The sequence below is a fragment of the Pinus tabuliformis genome, chromosome 8 (assembly GCF_031772625.1).
Source record: "Pinus tabuliformis cultivar Carrire ecotype Pingquan chromosome 8, CPIR1, whole genome shotgun sequence".
Classification (NCBI taxonomy): Eukaryota; Viridiplantae; Streptophyta; class Pinopsida; order Pinales; family Pinaceae; genus Pinus; species Pinus tabuliformis.
This window is the reverse complement of record NC_142294.1, coordinates 1,965,122,007-1,965,135,974: the sequence shown is the minus strand read 5'-3', so window position 1 is coordinate 1,965,135,974 and position 13,968 is coordinate 1,965,122,007.

Sequence of the window (13,968 nt, the reverse complement as noted above, 5' to 3'; positions counted from 1 at the left end):
GTAGATGATTTCAAAGTCATAACCCAACATCTTTGTGACCCACTTTTGTTTCTCTTCAGAGGATAATCTTTGTTCTAAAAATTATTTTAAGGCTATCATGATCCGTTTTTACCTTGAAGTGTCTTCCCATTAGGTAGGGTCGCCATTTCTTAAGTGCATGGAGTATTGCCACCATTTCCTTCTCATAAATAGCTTTGTGTAAAAACTTTCCCTTGATTGGACGACTTTCAAAAGCAATGGGTCTTTCATCTTTCATTAAAACAGCACCAATTCCATTTCCTGAAGCATCGCATTCCACAATAAAGGCTTTTGTGAAGTTCGGTGTAGCTAAGATCGGTGCTTGGCACATTTCCTCTTTAAGATGTTCGAAGGCCTTTTTTGCTTCTGGAGTCCATGAAAATGCATCTTTCTTCAATAATGTTGTTAGAGGTGCTGCTATTCTCCCATAATTCTTAACAAACTTGCGATAATACCCTGTCAACCCGAGAAATCCTTGCAGATGCTTTATGGATGTGGGGATTTTCCATTCCTTAATGGCTTTAATCTACCTTAACTCCTTCATGAGATACAATATGACCCAGATATTCCACCTCTTCTACTCCAAAGAAACATTTGGATCTTTTTGCATATAATTGTTTTTCCTCCAATAGTTGTAGCACCTTGTCAACATGTTCAATATGATCCTTCCAAGACTTGCTGTAGATTAGTATATCATCAAAAAATACTAACACAAATTTTATAAGGAATGCTTTGAAAATGGAATTCATCAAACCTTGAAATGTTGAAGGTGCATTGGTAAGGCCAAAAGGCATGACCAAAAATTCATAATGACACTCATGAGTTCTAAATGTTGTTTTCGGAATGTCTTCAGTCTTCATTCTGATTTGATGATATCCTGAACGAAGATCCAACTTGGTGAAGTAAATTGATCCATGCAATTCATCCAGTAATTCATCAATGACGGGAATGGGAAACTTATCTTTAATAGTGAGCTTATTGAGCTCCCTATAATCTGGACACATGCGCCATTATCCATCCTTCTTGTGCACTAATACTACTGGAGCAGAGAAAGAACTTTGACTCGGTTGAATTATACCAGCCTCTAGCATTTCTGGAACCATACGTTCAATTTCACTCTTTTGGGCATAGGGATATCTGTACAGCCTAATGTTTGGAGGAACACTTCTTGGAATCAAATGAATAGCATGATCATGATCACGAATAAGTGGGAGACCTTTGGGAGTCTCAAATACCTTGGAATGATTGTCCAAGACTTTTTGGAGATCTGTAGAAATAGATGATTGCAATGTGGAAACATCTAGCGAACATAATTGTGAAATTACACCCCTTTATTCCTTTTTTAGAAGCTTTGTCATACCATTAGAGCTAATTATCTTTCCTGGTTTCCCTGCAATACCCCTTAATTCAACTTCCTTTCCTTCCATGGAAAATTTCATGGAAAGTTCTTGAAAATTGAAAGCTATTGTACCCAAGCTATTTTACTAGGTGTTTGCATTTACTTTCCTCGGGGCATCAATTACCGATAATAATGTTCTACTATGCCCTTTGAATTCCTTCAAAATAGATTTTCAAACCAAGCTTAAGAAAAATTTAAGAAAATCTACACACCTTTTTTCACTTTGTAGGAGCTCGATATTTCCTCTGATGTATCTCTGTACTTTCCAATCATCCAATTCTGAATTTGTGACGTACAATAGCCCTCTGTGTCCTCTTTCCAATGCCACAATTCTGACCCAAATTGGATTCTCCAAGGAATAGTTATGCGAAATCTCCCACAGTGACTTGATTATAGACTAGTTCAGTAGAGTGAACTTGTATGACGTGCCATGAGTCACTATTTCAACCTTTGGATCTGAAAAATGCATACAAGAAACTACAATCCATCCTCTTTCTGTACCTTCTTATGAATTTTCAATCCGATCCTCAAAGAGAAAGTTATGACGATTTTCCCCAGGTCACTTGTTTGGATTGTAATTCAGGAGTCTGCAAAAAGACCAACTTCGTCAGATCATATCTCCGCAAATATAGCGCAAAAAGCTCTGAAATTTAGACCCGAGGTTCAGCGCGATTTCTTCTCAAATGGGTTTTTTTTTAAACTTCTGAAACATCGCAAAAAAGAAGTTATAGCGAAAATTCCACGATGACTTGTTTGGAGCAGCGAAACCCTACAATCCAAAGCTTTGATACCAAATGTTATGAAACCAGCTCAAGAAAAGATAGAAAATATAGATCAACGCCTTAGAATTTAGCCTCTTGGAGGGGGCAACCTCCTTTACATTACATAAATGAACAATTCTTGGATGATTCAAATGACAAAACCTCCTTTCTATATATAGGAGTCTAAGGAGTCACAATATAACCCAGCCGACCTAACAATAATAATATAAAGCCACAAAAATAACAATAGAGGGATTCTATGGGGCACAGTAATAATAATATGGGGATAATAGGGGCACAAAAATATTAATAAGGGATGCAACTACAATAGTAATGGGGTAATTACTAGTATTATAGGGACCCAACAATGGGCCCATATTCCAGATGAGAAACATAAATCTTTATAACCTACGAGTGAAAAATGTATTTTTGTTGGATATTCTGAAGATGTCAAAGGATATAGACTTATTCCACTTAAGTCCAAAAATGTTATCATTAGAAGACATGAAAAGTTTGTTGAAGATATATCGACCTATAAGCCTAGTTCAGTGGATGTGCCACCTCTCTCTATCCCTTCTACTTCTGAAAATATTTCTTCTTCAGATGATGACAGCGAGGATTACAATCCTCCCCCACCTTCTCAAGATTCTCCTTCAGCTCCTCAGCTTCCAAAATGGGTTTGTGCTACTCAGAATGCAATAGGTGCTCTTGTCGGTGATCCTACAGATCAGCGACGTACACATTCTCAGTTCGATAGAGCCTCTTCTTTAATAGCTCAAGCTTCAACGGATTCTAATCCTAACACCTTTGCAGAAGCTTAAGGCCATCCAGATTGGGATGCAAATATGAATGAAGAATATCATTCATTATTGGAAAATGATACATGGGATCTTGTTCCTCTTCCAAAGGGACAAAAACTTGTTAGATGCAAATGGGTTTACAAAACCAAGTATGGACCAGATGGAAATGTTGATTAACATAAAGCTCGTCTTGTTGCTAATGGTTTTTCACAAGTTGAAGGCATTGAATATACTGAAACCTTCTCCCCTATTGCCAAAATGAACTCTATCTGCCTTGTTCTTTCCATTGTTGCCTCTTTCAAACAGGAAGTCCATCAGATGGATGTTAAATCTGCCTTATTGCATGGGGATTTGCATGAAGAAATCTATATGGAACAACCTACTAGCTTTATACAAATAGACTCTAGCCTTGTATGTTGGCTTAAGAAATCCCTTTATGGTCTCAAGCAAGCCCCTTGGGCTTGGTATGCCAAAATGGATAGCTTTCTTTTAGAAACTGGCTTTTCTAGGTGTCATTCTGACAATACTATCTACACCAAGAAAGTGGGCAAGTCCCTTATCATTTGTGTTCTTTATGTTGACGATCTTATCCTTACTAGTAGTGATCCCAACCTTATAAACCATGTGAAGACCAACCTTAAAAAGAAGTTTGAAATGACCTACTTAGGACACTTGCGTTATTTTCTTGGTCTTCAAGTCTTGCAATCCAAGGAAGGTATTTCCCTTTCCCTGTGATATTATACGCCATTTTCACATGGAAGACTGTAAGCCAACCCCTTCTCCCTTTCATTATGGAGCCAAAGTTTTAGTCACTTTTACTTCTCCTGAAGTTGATTCTACTTTATACCGTCAACTTGTAGGAAAACTTTTGTATCTAACCCATACTCGTCTCGACCTTTCCTTTGTTGTTGGCCTTATTGCTCTGTTTATGCAAAACCCACAAGAAAGTAATTGGAAATTAGCTAAAAGAATACTTCGTTATTTCGAGGTATAGTTCAGTTTGAGATTCGTTACAGTGCAGAAGCATCTCCTCTATTGGTTGGTTTCACTGATTTTGATTGGGCTGATGACCCTGATGATCAGAAGTCTACTGTAGGTTATGTGTTCACTCTTGGTTCATGACCTATTACATGGGCTTGCAAGAAACAAAGTGCCATTTATATTTCTTCAACAGTAGAGTATCATGGTGTCATAAAAGCTAGTAAGTATGCCCCGTGGCTTCATCAGATCTTGTTAGTTTGGCTTTCAGCAACAGCATCCGACTACACTTTGGTGTGATATTCAAAGTGTCATTCAACTATGCAAAGATCCAGTCCAACATCAGCGCAACAAACACATTGAACTGCACATGTAGTTCATCAGAAAGCTCCTTCATGACCATGTTCTTGAAGTGCAATATTTTTCAACAGATGATCAAGTTGCAGACATCTTTACAAAGGCTCTCACAGAGGCGAAATTTACTAAACTTTGATTTATGGTTGGAATTCAGGAAGTTGTCACTAAGGGGGGATAGGCTCTAATGCCTCCTTCCTTCTCTTATTGTGTCATATTTGTACATCCTTCAATCCTATCCCAAGTTGTTCTTAAGGGGGGGGGGGGGTGTTAGGATATTCTGACACATGGGAAATAGTTAAGTATAACTTGGTCTAGTGTAGAGTTAGGTAAAGTGTGTTTCTTTACTATGTACTTTTGCAACTTACAATCTGGCAGTCATGATATGTTCTAGACATGAAGTGATTTGACGGTTCATTCTCTCCTCGGTATTACTGACACTTGATCCGTGGCTTAACACCCGATTGGTCCATGACATCTATTTAAAGATCATGGAGGGTCATTTTTAGGGTAACCATTCATGAGAGAAGCTTATGTAAATTTTCATTCTTTTATTAATAAATTGCCTGAAGTGGCCGCAAACCACATCAAGAATACTGGTGCATTGATCTTTGATCTATTTGTGAGTGATGTCCTTTGGTGCTCTGTTTGAGGAACTTACCCTCTAAATTCCTACAGATCATCTCAACTTCCTTTGACAACTTCCTAGTTTAATATTACCATAATCTCCTTTGCTTTGCTACATATTTACTTGCCTACATATCATCCTTTTCTTGAATCCCCATAAGTGGAATTCTCACCAAGACATATGCCCTTTCTGAATATCATGAACCTTCCATTGAAGATTTCATCGGAGGATCCTTATAGTCCTCATCCTGCAAATGCTCCTTTGTAATGATGATAATTGCCTTCTAAGATGATTCTTCTTGATCATGATCACTCCTTTATGCATTGATGAGGTTATCTAATGGTTACATCATTGCTACATGAATATATTTTATCTCAACTATTTCTACATAATTCTCCTATGTTCCTGAAGATGTCATTCTCATAAATCATGCATTATACCCTATTGCTACATGTTCCTATGATACCCAAAAATTTAAAGAAGAGTTGTGTGAATAAGTTGATCTCAATCACAGTAGAGATCCGACAGGTCCTCCTTCTTCTACTTCTTATCTTATTCTTTCACTTCTTGGGTAATGTGGCCTTCTTCTCATTTCCTTTTATTGTTGTCCTTCTTTAAATTATTACAATCCCTTTTATAGTGTCCATATTCTTGGCAACCAAAGCATCAAACTTTGGACATATCTCTTTTACCCTTTCTGTGTGGACCAAACTTTCCAAATTTTCCTTTTCTCTTGGCCATAGTAGCAAATGCCTGCTCCTTTAATCCCACATCATCTTTGGCTTTGAGTCTAGTTTGCTCAATTTTGCATACAAACCAAAGTTCATTCAACATGGCATCTTCCTTCTTGGACTATATAATTGATGTGAAGTTGCCCCATTCCTCAGGTAATTCATAGAGCATCACAATCATAATCTCTATGTCTAACATAACTTCTCACAGTTCTTGCAGTTGGTCTCTCATCTCAGATACCTTCATGAAGTAGGTAATTATTCCTTCTTCCTTGTACTAACTGAGAATATCTCCACCAGATTATCATAGATTTCTTTAGACGTTTCAAGTTTGGAAACATAAGGAATGAGGGGGTCCTTGATGGATTCTATCAGAATCCTTTGAGCCCTTGTTTCATCCTTATTATAATTTGCTAGGCTTGAGTTTTTTACTTAACAAGAGTAGTGGCACTCCCTTTGATGTAGTCCATAAGTTCATTTTCTTTGAGAATTAGATCAATCCTCTTTTTCCATGCAAGGAAATTAGCAGTGCCAACCAATTTGTTGCTTTCCTTGCAAAAAGATATTTTGATATTTTCAGGAGAGAACATAAAAGTACTTACTTGAGAGTGTTAGTGATGAGGATATATTTTTTCTTCCTTGATGAATGAAGTCTTAGCTTCTTGATCCTTGAGTTCTTCAAGATGCTTCCTTCAAGGTGCCTTGTGATAGATTTTCTTGCTGATGAAAACTTCTCAATGTATAGATCTAGAGATCTTCAATGATGGGTCTGGATATGAGTATCTTCCTTTGAATATGATGAGCCTTTTGAAGCTCTTCTTAGATGAACCTTCTTGTAGATGCCTTTAGAGGGAAGGATTTCTTTTTTCTTTGTTCCTGGGATGGTAGTCCTCCTTAATGGATCTAGGAGCAAAGACAATAATTATTCATGTCTTTGATGGATCTAGAACTCCTTCTTGTAGATCTGATGCTTCAAACTTTGTGTGCCCTTTCTTCTTGATCTTAATGCTTTAGTATTCTATGTTCTCTTGAGATTCCCTTCCTTTATGTGTCACCTTAGCTCTAATTCCATGTTGAAGAATCTAACGCATATGGTTTATAGTGAGATTCTTCTAACGATGATAACAATTTGTGAAGTACTTTTTACTTTTCTTATTATCAAAATATTCTTACTCTTATTAGTGTTTATTATTCTTAATTCATCAAACAATTACCAAAACAAAAGAGAAAAGAACACAATATGTTGGCTCTCTGCCAAGGAAAAACCTCTCTCTCCTAGAGAGGAAAACCCTTCTGCAAATTTCTCTTATTGAAGCTTCAATTGACAAATGGAAAACCCTAGACCCTTGAAAAGTGGATCCTCCAAGCATAAGACACAATATATCTTTCTTTTTCCTTCAATTGATGCCTTCTTCTGATTTTCACCTTGATCTCTTCATTCACACTTCTTGTGGCAACTGGTATTCCTTTTTCCAACAACTAAAGAAACCCTAGGTCTCCTTAGAAACCTCTTTGGTACCTTCCTTTCCTTCACTTGGAAATGCTTCTTCTCCTTGATGTATCAACTAGATAATGAGCCTATTCTTTTGGTGTATCCTCTTAACCCGAGTGCAGATATGATTTATTTGCACATGTGGCTGATCTAGGGCTTGAGATAACCTTTTTTTACTTGCTTCCTTCCTTCACTGGATGTGGGACCTCCTTCGCTTGAGATGGAGGCTTATTTAGAGTCACTTCTTGGCCCAATCAAAATTTATAATGTTGCTACCCTTGTGGATCTTATGTGACTACAAAACTTCCCTCTTTTCTTCACACATGTGATAGAATTAGGCCCGAAAACAGTCCTCCCAAACTCAGTTTTTCTTTCCTCTTCTTCACTGCCCTTGAATCACTTCAATATTCCTTTTTCAGACCTCTTTCTCGATCTTCCTTGCTCACTGATTTTAGAGACCAGTAGCGATCCTTTTGTGAGGTTGAACTGTCCTATATATAGGATTATGTCCCTCCTTTTAGGTTGACTTGATCAATTGGTGATGCCAACATGACATTTGTGCATAAAAAAATCATTTCTTGAGATGATTTGAAGAGGATACTTGTCTTTGCTTTGGAGGATCTTCTTTGACATATTTATTTGACTCTAATACATAGGTTACATAGTGTAATATACCCACATGGGTCTTCAATAATTATATTGAATCTTTGACTTTCCTAGAAGCACTCAAACATGTGCTTGACCTATTAATTGAGAAAGAAACTCATTTTTACAATTTACAAAAAATAATATTTCTTTTCTTTTACAATTACTAAGATCAAAATTACATTTACGCAAACCGAAACTAGTTACATTTTCTTCAACACTCTCTCTTAACTAGGGAGGTATTCATAAATAATTACACGGTGTTTGGCCATTTTCAATATGAAGCATTCACATAAGAGAAATAAGATTGGCAATCCATCTGTTATAGCATCATAGTAACCAACATTGTTTCCTCAACAAGGTCTTGACTAACAACTCTATCTTTCAATCAATCAGAGCACAATGTTGGCTAGACCAATGACTATAGACACCTTCATCATTGTCTCTAAAGGTACATATCCACCCATGTGTTCAATGAGTATCACCTTCTAGGACTATTCTTATCCTGGGTTCCCAGCACTCAAAGAATATCATTCCTCTTGCCTACTCTTATCTTGGATGCCCTACACATCCTCAAAGAGCATCAAATGCCATTTGATTACTCAATCCTCCATTCTTTCTTCCCAAGTGAAGACAAGAATGTTGTGTCTATATCTCCCTCTAAACTAGGGAGGATATTCCTATTCTTGTGAAGGAATGTACCCAAGCTCCCTCTGACCAGGGACTTGCCTAAGATACCTCTTAATTAGGGACTCATCCAAGCTCCCTCTCAACTAGGGACTCCCCTTTTCATCATCAACTACTTCTTTGTGGGTCCTTCTACTACTTGATCACTTTATTTCCTTGATGTCATGAAATTCATTTGAGCTTCTTCCTTGTAGCGCATTAACCATCGATCTCTTTCCTTCTTGGTTTGTCATGTCATTTATTTCTTCATGGAAAGTGTCCTTCTTGATACATATCTGGAACCTTCATCATATAGCTACTTATTTCTCATTGTTGACACCTAATCATCAGGATTGGGTGAATAAGTAAAATCAATGTAAATAAATAATAAGAGATATGAACAGTCATCGAGAGATGAAGTGAACAGTCTCCCTTGTGTATATAATAAAGACCAAGCTGAAGGAATAATATGAATAAATTTTCTTTGAGGAGTTACTGCCTGGCCTGTCATGGTATCAGAGTCAACTCCCTAATTTAGTCATGGTACAGACAATTTATTAATCAAAGAATGAAAATTTACATAAGCTTCTCTCATGCACGGATTACCCGAACAATGAACCTCCATGCGCTTTAAATAGAACTCATGGACCAATCGGGTGTCAAGCCACGGATCAAGTGTCGATAATACCGAGGTGAGAGTGAACCGTCGGATCACTACATATCGTGACCGTCGGATTGTAAGTTACAATATGTACAACGGTAAAGAAAGACACTTTACCTAACTCTATACCTAACTCTAAACTAGACCAAGTTGATCTTAACTATATCCTATGTGTCAGAATATCCTAACCTGCTATATCTATCAAAGATCAAAAGGAGTTTTGGCAATCAAATGTCTAGGCGGTAAATACCTCAGGGCAAAGACAAGCTGTTTAAACAATTCAGCGGTTTCGTAGCGCGCTACGAAACTGCTGTAGGTGGTGTTTTCAACGCAGACAAACAGTTTGGTAATATGTGCGGAAATTTTCAAAAGGAAACACCTGAAGGATATGTAAGAGACCAAACGAAGCCATCACAACCATTCAGATCAAGACAGCTGTACCTTTAAAAGGTGGGATTCTTTAACTCAAGTTTAAAGTTTCTGTTATAAAGCCACTTTATTACCAGTCATAGGGTATTGAATGAGTTGCATACAAGGAATTTTGGCTTGCACACTTGGCCATCGATGAAGCCTCCAGCACATCAGGAACATGGTGGTGTTCTATATTTTTGGGTTATTAAAAGGGCTAAAAAACATGCTGCTGTATTTTCGAAGTTATGGAGGACTGGAACCGAAAAGCAAGGGATATCATCTAACAATCACTGAGCAGTTAAAGCATTCAGCATCCGAGGCCAACATGGAGCATTAAATACTCATCTCAGCCATCTCAGCCAAACTGAAAGGAGACCACGTGTCAAAGAACAAGAAGGAATCATTCTACGAAGAAGATAGAGTTAGAGTCATAGTCAAATTAGAACTCTTTAGAACTCCAGTTAGCACTAATTGTATTTAATAGTTTGTTGCAAAGCAAATAGGTGTCATAAAAAGTAGTTGTTGAATTCCCCTCATGCTGGAGGAGGAATCTCGAATTAGGCAGAATAAGAATTCTATATATAGCTAAGACAGTGATGTAATGAGGGTTGGATATTTTACAAAACAGAGGACTGTTTTGGCTTATGTAAAAAACAGAGTTCAGTAATATAAATGACTGTTTTAGGATTCATAAGGGATTTTCTTGTTTAGAATGTGTGATGGTATATTTTCTCTAGTGTTCTTTTACAGTTGTACAAATGCATAATCACTCAGAATTCATTGATCATGCTCTGACTTCCTGTATGTCTTTGTAAACTGTGGTTTTATATAAGTGGTATTCTGAACATCCAAATGCTAAATGCCCTGACTTCTATGTAAGGCATCATCATTGTTTGCTGTAGTATGTTTGACTCCATAGGCCCAATGGAAATTTATGTAATGTTTGCCAGCCTTCATTATTTGTCAATGTTATTCACAAGAGTTAGCCATCTTATTAATAGTCAAAATCAATAATCCTTTGAGAGAGCCCTCTCAGGCTAAGGAGGCTAAGCCTTAGTTAAAAGATTGGTGTGAAATAGTTACTTGAAGTCTTCCTGGGTTGCAGCCTTCCAGGGCTTGATTTTGAGATAACAGCTTCTATATATAAAAACTCTAGGCCTCCTTACGACAATCTTAACAAGGAAGAACGTTTAGCTACCACGAACATTAAAAGCAATGACAATATTGTGGTCCCTAAGGCTATTAAGGGAGGCATCACTATTGTTATGGAAAATGGTGACTATATTAAAAAGATGAATGAACACCTTGATTATACTGGTAGCTACAAAAAGTTAGAAATTAAATTAATTTTTATAGCTATAAAAGAATTCAAAAAGATCATTAAGAAATCTAACTTAGATGAATGAACTAAAAAATGACCTACCCCTAATTATGAAATTACACCAAGAATTTAAGGTCTCCCTAAAATCCATAAGGATGGGGTTCCCTTAAGACCTATTTTCAACACTATTGGCTCCACCACTTATGAACTTGCAAAATATGTTTCTAAAATCCTTAAATCCCTTGTAGGTAATTCTAATTCATTTATCAAAGATTCAAGTGTTTTTGTGAAGATGATTGAGAAAGAAAAAGTTCAAAATGAGGATTAGGTTATCAACTTGGATGTGGTATCCCTATACATCATGATTCCTCTTATTAAGGCATCAATGTTATCAAAGAAGTAGTTGATCCTCAAACTGTCCATCTTTCTGATGTTTTCCTACACTCTACTTCTTTTTATCTTCGAAGATAAGTAAAATGAACAAACCACGAGAGTTGCAATGAGATCTCCCCTCTCTCCCATTATAGCAAACCTTTTCATGGAGAAAATTGAGAAGCAAGCCCTTGAATCTTACCGATTTAAGTGGTATTTTTGTCGCTCAAATTGTATAATACAGATATGAAAACGATGAGGGTGGGTGTTGTCACTATAATCCTCGTCCTCTTTATTCTAGTTGTCTCCCTACAATAGGCTGTGGGGGGTAGTCCCTATGAAATATGAAGATGGAAAGACCCATTGAAAACTGACAAGGCTGGGAGATACAACTAAATGGCCTAGAAACTTGGTTAATTTGGCGAGTTTAATGATTATATTAGGTTATCTTGAAATACCAATGATTTAATGGAGTCAACTAATTTCTTAATATAAATTATTTACCAAGTAACCAGATGAATAGTTGCTACAATAGGACACTTCACTATCCTATATGAAATAAAACACCCTAAAAATAAGTAAAATGCAATATCTTAGTTAATTTTAGATTAGACGCCTCACTAGGTGAATCCTTTCCCTTAGTTGTTTTGAAGCTAGTGTCTAGAGTAGGTTCTGGAGAGAAGCCTAGGGAAAGATATCAATGGATATATTAACGATACTTCCCCTGGAAATCTAACCACCTGATGTCTTTGGCATTGCAGAGACTTTGGCTCTGATGACTGCAAGGTCACCATGTCAACCATTAAAGAGGTTCTAGACTTCACAAGCTAGATGAAAAAGGTGGCCCTAAGATTGTTTCAACCAAGCTTATGCTTGGAGGTAAATTAATTAAATGCAAGTCTAATCCTAGGATGTAAATGTAGGATGATATATTACTTTTACTAATATTGTTAAATGTATTAAGAACTTAGAGACAAAATACAACGATATTATAAGAATGACGTAATTAACTCAATATATAATGGCAATCTTCACCACAATAGGAGATGCTCAATGGAACAAGATAGAAGGCGCAAAAATGTTGTCAAGATAAAGACAATTGCTCTTGAACAACCATAAACACAATGCTTCCTCCAATAATGTCAATTAGGATGGAAATTAACAATAGTGTGCCAATGTGTCAATTAGATACACAAGATAGAGAACTTAAACACAACTAACAATTCTTTTGGATTACCACAAGAGTATTCTTATTAGGATTAATATTAACTTTTTTTTTGCTAATGCAAGAGTCGGACCTTCTAATTCATTAATCAACAAATAGAGTACATAATTTACAACCAATCTCGAAGGGCCGTGGGCCAAGGAGAGAACCCAGCAAAACCCCATAACCGGGCCCAAGGCCAAAGCTTCGCCCCCTACAACTAAACCTTACAACTCTCTAAAGAAAAATACAAGAATCTAGATTCAGACCCGAAGAGGAACAAAAGTGCCACACTATAAAGTTCTCATATCCGCACAACTCCCTAACTCGTGAATCAGGGAAATGAGTGTTAAGCCACCTCCCGCCAAGAACAAATTGCTTCCCGCCATATTCCTAACTTGCTTCTTTAATCTCAACCATCGAATCTCCCCGCTCGATCCAACGGTCATGGCTAAAATCGCTATGCTAAGCAGCACGACTTTTACCCAGAGGACCCACCAACATGCACAAACAATCTCATCCATAGATCTGCCTGGCCAGATCCAACGGTTGGGGATAATATTGCGCCCACCTACATTCATGAACAATAGCGTGTGATGAGTGCGGTATTCCTCCTAACCTTACCGCCACGTGGAGCACGATGAATGGAATCAGTCCTGAAAAGAAAATATCGCTTCCCGCTTGCTAGGGCTGCGATCACTGGAAAACCGCTCAGGCCACAGAAAAGCTAACAAAGAGGAAAACCCCTGGTTTTGTGGCCTCTGAGAGATCTCGGCTTCCGACCTCTCACTGCATTTGCCCTACCACAACCGATATGACCTGAATCAACCACCATCCTGTCTATTCTCAAAAAACCCAGTCGCCCATGTTATTGCAACTAGGAACTGTAGTGAACAAATTAACCCGGGATGTGAGGGTTGACCCCTGCAAGCAACCCGCATTAAACTCGACTATGAGTAAACTCCTAAACCAAAAACTGGTAGTCATTTGTACCCCTCTTCCATGGCGCTATTCAGAAACATTGTCTTATCTTCATCTTCTTGGTCTTGGCACTTCGCTCTTAATCTATTCTGAGGTAGCTCTTGCCAGTACTTTGCCACCCTATTATCTGTGCAAATCAATACTTGATTGGACAAAAAATATGCCAGTTTATTGGCCATTCTTCACACATGAATAAACCTGACTATTCTCAAACTCTGGAGGTGACTATATATCCATTTAAAGACCTGGATCAGCCTCCAGTTGCTTGAGGCTTTTTCCAGCTTCGTACCCCAGCTGATTTTCTTGACTAAGTTAATAATTAACTCTGAATCAGCTTCAATGATCACATTTTGGCAGTTATCCTGGACCAGGAACTCTAGACATTGCTCCATTGCCATTAATTCTGCCATGTTGTTGGTGGCTCTTCCTAAATGGCAATAGAAGATGAACAAAATATTTTCGTTTTCATCCCTTAACACCCCTCCATGGCCGGTCGTGCCCGGATTACCTTTTGAAGCACCATCAATGTTGAATTTCAGAAAACCC